Source organism: Simochromis diagramma, unplaced genomic scaffold, assembly GCF_900408965.1.
Source record: "Simochromis diagramma unplaced genomic scaffold, fSimDia1.1 OVJJ01000218.1, whole genome shotgun sequence".
Classification (NCBI taxonomy): Eukaryota; Metazoa; Chordata; class Actinopteri; order Cichliformes; family Cichlidae; genus Simochromis; species Simochromis diagramma.
In genome coordinates this window covers 1-7481 of record NW_024386875.1, presented here as the reverse complement: position 1 = coordinate 7481, position 7481 = coordinate 1, and the positions used below count along the sequence as shown (strand labels likewise).

General features: G+C 42.9%; 1 long non-coding RNA gene across 2 annotated transcripts; it reads left to right on the top strand.

Annotated features, from left to right (window-relative positions):
• The first annotated feature begins 2569 nt into the window (after positions 1-2569).
• On the top strand, positions 2570-4081 carry LOC120733568. Of its 2 annotated transcripts, XR_005695853.1 has the most exons (3): positions 2570-2621; positions 2734-2883; positions 2990-4081. It is a non-coding gene; the product is annotated as an uncharacterized LOC120733568 (long non-coding RNA). The 2 variants fall into 2 exon arrangements; XR_005695852.1 differs by having other exon boundaries at positions 2734-4081.
• The last annotated feature ends 3400 nt before the right edge of the window (positions 4082-7481 follow it).

Here is a 7481-nt window from a genome sequence, read left to right as displayed (position 1 = left end):
AAACAGAATGTAAATAATGATGTTTAGTATTTGAGAAGGAAGCTGTTTCTACAGGATCCTGATGGACACTCAAAGGTTTATAAAATGTTCTCATTAGTTGTTTGCAGCAGAATATCAACGTATGTAAATCAAAAATACAAAAATGCCCTGCACAAGTGTGTGAGACTACAAATTCTAGAATCAGAACTGCTGATTTCATTACTCTGAACTTTTAAAGGCAGGTTTTGTATCTGAGAGCAGGGACACTTGCTGTGTTCAGTGTGACTCGTCTCTGCAGAAGGTCAGGGCTCTGATAGTTACAGTTAGCGGGTGACTTACTGGGCAGGTGGATCCTGAGTGTTTTGTGGAGTCAGGGTTCATTATGGTCCTGGTTGCTACTGGAAATAAAGAAACAAAAGGAGTGTGTGTTGTTCAGGAAGTACAGACTGTAGCTCAGCAGGTAGAATTACTGACTGGAAGGTTGGAGGTTTGATCCCTGGCTGCTCCAGTCTGCACGCCACGGTATCCTTGGGCTAGATATGGAACCCCGACTTCCTCTCCGATGCATCCATCATAGTGTCATTGTTAGAAAAAGAAGTGCTTGTGTGAATGAAGCACGCTGTATAAAATGCTTTGACTGCTCATACAGAAAAGCAGCTCATAAGAACTGGTTCATTTTCCAGATAATTCCACTATTAAGACAACAGACATTTGGGAGGCTTTCTCCTGAGAGTAACACTGAAAGTCTTGCTGCTCCTCCACAAAATGAACTTCAGATTAAAGACACAGCTCAGCTAAACACAACTCAAACTAATCTACACTATTTTTCTTTATTATGCAGCATTTTTATAACTATTTCCAGATGTTTCTAAAGATGAAAACAGAATTAAACTCCAGCCTGATCCGTTTCTGAAGTTCCTGACTCTGACCGTCCCTCAAACGCCTCTCTGATCGTTTCCTTCCGTCGCTTTTACTTTCGCTTTCGTGAATGTTGTGGCGCAGTTGATCGTCTCCATGTTAAGGTAACGTTAGCAGTCTGTACTGTTTTCCTGGCTAACATCAGCTGTGTGCAGCTTAGTTTCAGGATAAATCTGCTTCGTTTTATGTGAGATCAGAGTCTGGGAACGTGACAGAAACCGTTAGTTGATGATCAGCAGCTGAACTCAGAGTCTACTGTTACTGTGGATCCACTGACTGATGACTGGAGGCAGCTTCTCCTGCCTCCATCAGTCCTGGATGTTCTTTAACTGCTGACAGTGAGACAGGGGTGTCCTAAGAGTTGCTTTTCGGAAGTCGCTGCCAACACTTCATCTATAAAATGCATTTCTCTGCTCGTTCGCTATAGTCTGCTGTCGTATTTGTATGCAGGTTTTTTCCTTTTTTTCAGTTTAACTGGTGATATTCATTCGTGTATTGTAGGTCAATGCGCTGATGTTAGTTCATAAATTCCACAGAGTTAGTAAACTGTCCGTTTTTGCTCAATAATTCCTGTTTCATGTTCAAACCGTCAGACAGAAACTCTGCGTTTGTTTTTATGTTCTTCAGCCTGTTGTTCTTGAGGTAATCTGTGATGCGTTTAATGACCCTCCACATGCTCTCAGGCTCATTTGAAGAGAAATAAAACTTAATCTTTAGAGCATAAGTGTGTTTTTGCCCTCTTTATGCCCGCGGTCAGGCTCTGTCTATTGTAGTATAACACTCATAGGACACAGTGACCCGCTGCACACACACTGCACACACACTGCACACAATGAAAGCTGCAGAGTTTGTGTCTGATGTATTAAGTATGAAACACTGTTGGGCTAAAATCTGGTCAGAATGAATCCAGGTGCAGGTGTGTCAGTTTAGGACCACTGGACTAACATCCAAGTGCACACAATATAAAGTGTATTCTGTAGTAACATCCTGGTGTTGCAGCAACAGTCCCACATGGAAACGTCAACAGTCAAACTAAAAATCTCTTTTTGTCAACAATAAAATGACAGCAGACCAATTTGAACAAAGTTGGTAAAAAGCTTCAGAAATTAGTAAAATATTAAAAAGTGTCTTGATGCTCAATCATCCAGTAAATCCCCAAAAAGTTGATTCTGTTCATCTGGACGTTTTCAGCAGCATGGATCAAAGTTAGGAACAAAACTTTCTCCAGCGTGTGAACTTTCCTCCTAGACTCAGTCTGAGCAGTCAGACCACATATTTCTAAAGCAGCACATGAAGGTGTGGCTCACACACACACAGGTGAAGGAAGGAAGGAAGAGTATGAACTCTGTAAGCAGTCAGCTCGGTCCTGGACATTGTTACTGACATAAAGCTGCTCTCTGCAGCCATGTTTGACCTGCTGCTTTGTAGGACTACAGTAATGGAGGATTTGGAGGCTGAACTCGGCTCTGTGACACTTTTTGTAGTGAACTGATGAAAGCTGTGTCTCAGATGGATGTTTTTCCAACACATCAGACACGACCTCTGCAGCTCTCAGTTGATGTGCACATGAATGATTTGTGTTTCCTCTGCAGGTGAAGGTAGAAAGTGTGTGTGAGCTGATGTAAATTGAGCAGCATGGATCAGTGTGAGGACAGAGAGGAGGGAGTCCCTCCCTCTAAAAGCACTCTGTGTGGGGAACATGAGAGCCAGACCAAAGCTCAGAGGTGAGATGACCATCTCTAACTGTCCATGACTCTTCTCCATGTCACAGCTCAGCACTCACATCACTGCTCCATCATTATTCACACTCATACCTCTGTGTGTGTTGTTTTAAAGCCCAGAGCTGTGGGGCGTACCAGGCTCAGCTGGACATAACCCTAAAACTAATCCAGAGCCTGGACCTGAACCCAGCTGTGTTTCCTTAAAGAGCAACGTGTCGAAGGATATTGGTGAAGACTTTAACAAAATACTGTTGTGTGACAAAGAGTAAGTACATTATTTTTATGAGATTGTTCATCATGTCTTTAATTTAATATTTCCAGTTTTTCCTTCCTGTCTCATGAAGCTGTGACATTTATTGTTTTTCTTTTAGGATCAATAAGAGGCCAAACTGTCCTGGACCTGAACCCAGCTGTGTTTCCTTAAAGAGCAACGTGTCAAAGGGTGTTGGTGTTGACTTTAAAGGCTGTTCTTCTGCTGCTGAGAGGTAATGTGTGTCTAGATGTTGTTCCTGACTCTGTATTTTTGAATAAATCCTCATGTTTAATATCAGCTCAGCTCTTTTTCACACATTTCTATGTTGGTATGTGAAGCGGTGTGTGTTGGAGTGTTTCCACAAACACAGCAGTCAGAGTGGAAAGAGTGGATGTTGTAGGAGGTGTTTGTGTAGTGAAGAGGCTGAGTGTCTGTAGGACTCCAGCTGCTCCAGCAGGTGTCTCCTTTGTGCTTTGCTTCAAACACAGTGTAGGGAGGAGCTTCCACTCAGGTGTTTCAGGTGTTGCTGGATGGAGGAGGACAAATAGTTTTTTCCCTTCAGTGACACTTCAGCAGCTCAATGTTCTGGGAGATGTTTGTCTTTATGAAGGTTTATGGATTCTTGTTCTTACTTTGGTTAAACTGAGCAATACATTTTCCATCTAACATTTAAAGTAAATTTCCAGGTGGAAAAAAGATCTGCAGCTGCAGCCTCTGTGATGTTTCACAGTCTGAAAGTAACAAATTCAACCAGAGTTCAAACAAAGGCTTAATATACGTGTGTGTTTGATATAATGCCAACAAGTACAAATAGGTGTTCTTACAGGTCTTAATCACAGAGGTCTGATAAGTCTGGTGACTTTCACACTCAGCAATTTTGCTGCCTTTTATTTTATATTGGCCTTTTTAAAGCCCTTCAAAGTCTCCCACATTCATACAGAGCTTTTAACACCAAACTCCTTTACAGTCCTTCTCCTCTCACACACGATCACACGACTGATTTGTCTGCAGCAGCTGTGTTACTGCTAGTATTTTATTATGTGTGTAATCTCCTCATATTGTTCCTGTGGTTTAGTTTGACTTCCTTCTGCAAACTCAGCTGCTCTGTTGCTGATACACGTCTCCATGAATATGATTGATCAGATGCTGCCAACACCATGTGTTTCATGTGAGCGCTCAGCTGAAACCCTGGGTTGACTTATCGAGTTAATAACAAGCTTCACGTGACTGTGAATGCTAAAGTGAATCTAGATAAAGGAAAGAGACCCTGCTAATGTTGGACTCACTTCTTAGTGTAGATCCCAGGAGGAAGTTCAACATAGCCATTCTTTGTGCTAGCTCGACCAAACCTGAGACCACAGTGCAGGATAATGATCATCATCTGTCTCTGTCAAGGACATTTAAAATCCACAAATAACAAAATAATTATATTTGATCATTAAAAATCTCTTTTCAATTAAAAAAGCATGAGCACACTGGTGGATTACAGAAACATGAAAACGTGTTAACAGTAAAGTTAATTTAGGCGTAAACAAAGTGTCAAACATACTTAAGTAGAAGGACTGATGTTTGTGTTAAAATACCCTCTTAAAGCTGAAATACTGATTCAACTTTCTCCAAAAGTTGATTCTGTTCATCTGGACGTAGCGTTTTGTGGGAGAAACGTTTCGTCTCTCATCCAGGTGACTCCTTCAGTCTCAGCTGACTGCAGGTTTCAATCTTATAAACAGTACATTTGCATAATGACTGAAACCAGCCCACTGAAGGAACAAAGGGCTGGGAGGTCAGTTCCTTAATCTTAATTATGCAAATTCTCATGACCACTGATCAATGGTCATGAGTCCCATTCACAGAGAGTTGGGGAATGGCTGCAATCACAGCATTGTAAGATGGTGACAGATGTACCCTTAGGCCCCTCCTCCATTCAGAGATGGTCTTTCCCTTTTCACGTAAATGGCCTCCTTGACTCCGCCCTCAAGCCAGCGTTTCTCCCTGTCCAGGATGTGAACATCCTCATCATTGAAAGAGTGTCCACTGGCCTGTAGGTGTAAATAGACTGCAGAGTCCTGGCCTGACGAGGTGGCTCTTCTGTGTTGTAGCCAGAGGTTGTTTGGTTTCCCCGATGTATAAATCCTGCCAATCCTCCTGCACTTAACAGCGTACACTATGTTACTCTGTTTGTGTCGGGGGACCCGATCCTTGGGGTGGACCAGTTTTTGGCGCAGCGTGTTTTGGGGTTTAAAAGCCACAGAGACCCGGTGTTTAGAAAAAATGCGTCTCAACTGCTCCGATACTCCTGACACATACGGGATAGCTACAGGTTTTCTCTTAGGCAGCGGTTGTCCTTCTCTCCTGGATCGGCTGGAGCTTTCTTTAGGAGCCTTTCCAGCTTTGACAAAAGTCCAGCTGGGATAACCACATTTACGCTACGTCCAGATGAAGAGAATCAACTTTTGGAGATTTACTTTCCTGGATGATTGAGAATGCATCAAGACGTTCCTCCTAAAGTGTTATTCAGTGTTGTGACAGTCAGCTGCTTCAGCTGCTGCTGGGATGGGCTGTGGCAAAGAGAACAGAGAAAATCCAAATCAGAGTTTTTCTCTGAATTAAAAGCAAGGAAACAACAATATATTCTACATGGTGAAACTGATGGTTTATGGTGTTTGGGTCTGTTTTTCTGTATTTATGCAGATAAAGTGTAAACTCAGATGAATTATACCATCAAATGTTAAAGGAAAATATCAGGATGAGTGTCTGTGAGCTGAGAAGGACGTGAAGCGAGCAGTTTATCCCAGAGCTGAAGCTGCTCTGTGTGCAGAGATGAGCTCAGATTCCTGCTGTGATTGATCAACAGTCACAGAAATGTAGACTTGTAGTTATTACTGCAGTATGGTCACAGCAGATACTGATAAACATGTATTATGAGGATGGATGATCAAGTTTCTCATTCTCTCCTTTAAATCTCAGTTTTTTTCTTCTTCACAGTTTATCTGTTAATTTATTAATGAATAACACTGAAAGAGTTTCTGTTATATTTCCCCTTGAACATCACCTTATTAGGGCGGCATTAGGAAATAGCCCCCCTCCAAAGAATGAATAAATGAATGATGATAATAATAAAATGATTAAAAAGCAGAGCTCAGAGTGGTAGGATGGTCAAACATGGATCCACGGGTGGTTCAACTGCATTTGGTGACGTGACTAAAGCAAATCTTTCAAATAATCCCACCATCAACGGGATGTTGTCTCCTTTACTACGGTTACTTTACTTGGTCACCGTGTGAATTTCTTTGAAATGAACCAAATTCTTTTATTTGTTGGTTGTTGCATATTTAACCTCTACAGTCAGGAAAGGAGGAGATGAGGCCTCAGCAATGTTGGGTTGTAGCTGTGGTTCAGGTTAGAGTGAGTGTCCATGGAATAAATGTGAGTCAGTGAACTGGAAACGTGACTGGGTTCAAACTTTGTTTTCCTTTTTATAATGAGTCTAATCAAAGGTGGACAGAAGTATCTCCACTTTGACTTTTCTGTGTCACCATCAGAGCTTCTGCACAGTGTGGAGAAAGATCCAGAAGCAGAGCTGGACTGCAGACAGCCAGTCAGAGCAGCTGTGTACAAAGTAAGACTGAACATCTGTCTGCTGATGGACTCATTTCTGAAAACTGGACTTCTTGTGTTGTTCAGACATTGAAGAGTTTTCTTTCTCTTTAGTCTCATTGGTTTTCTTTCTTTCAGCAGATGTTGGTCTGCAGGAGGTTTTAGATGAACATAAGATCAGTCTGAGGAGGAGATGTGAACGTGTGACTGAAGGAAGTGATGAAACAGGAAGTAGAACCCTCCTCAACAGGATCTACACTGAGCTCTACATCACAGAGGGACAGAGTGAAGAGGTTCATACCCAGCATGAGGTGAGGCAGCTGGAGACAGCTTCCAAGATGGACGCCCTCCATGACGCTCCAATCAGGTGCCAGGACATCTTTAAAGCCTTACCTGACCAACAGAGACCCATCAGAGTGGTTCTGACCAACGGCGTGGCTGGTGTTGGAAAAACCTTCTCAGTGCAGAAGTTCACTCTGGACTGGGCAGAGGGCTTGGAGAACCAACATGTCAGTGTGGTGGTTCTGCTTTCATTCAGGGAGCTGAACCTGATCAGAGATGATCAGTACAGTCTTCTGGAGCTGCTCCATGTTTTCCATCCAACATTACAGAAGGTCACAGCAGAGAAGCTGGCTGTCTCTCAGCTTTTGTTCATCTTTGACGGCCTGGATGAAAGCAGACTTTCATTGGATTTCACCAACAGGAAGCTGCTGTCTGATGTCACACAGAAGTCATCAGTCAGCCAGCTGCTGACAAACCTCATCCAGGGGAATCTGCTTCCCTCGGTTCTCATCTGGATAACTTCCCGACCCGCAGCAGCCAATCAGATCCCTCCTACATGTGTTGACAGGCTAACAGAAGTACGAGGCTTCACTGACGCCCAGAAGGAGGAGTACTTCAGGAGGAGATTCAGTGATGAAGAGCTGTCCAGCAGAATCAACTCCCACATGAAGACATCCAGGAGCCTCCACATCATGTGTAGCATCCCAGTCTTCTGCTGGATCACTGCTACA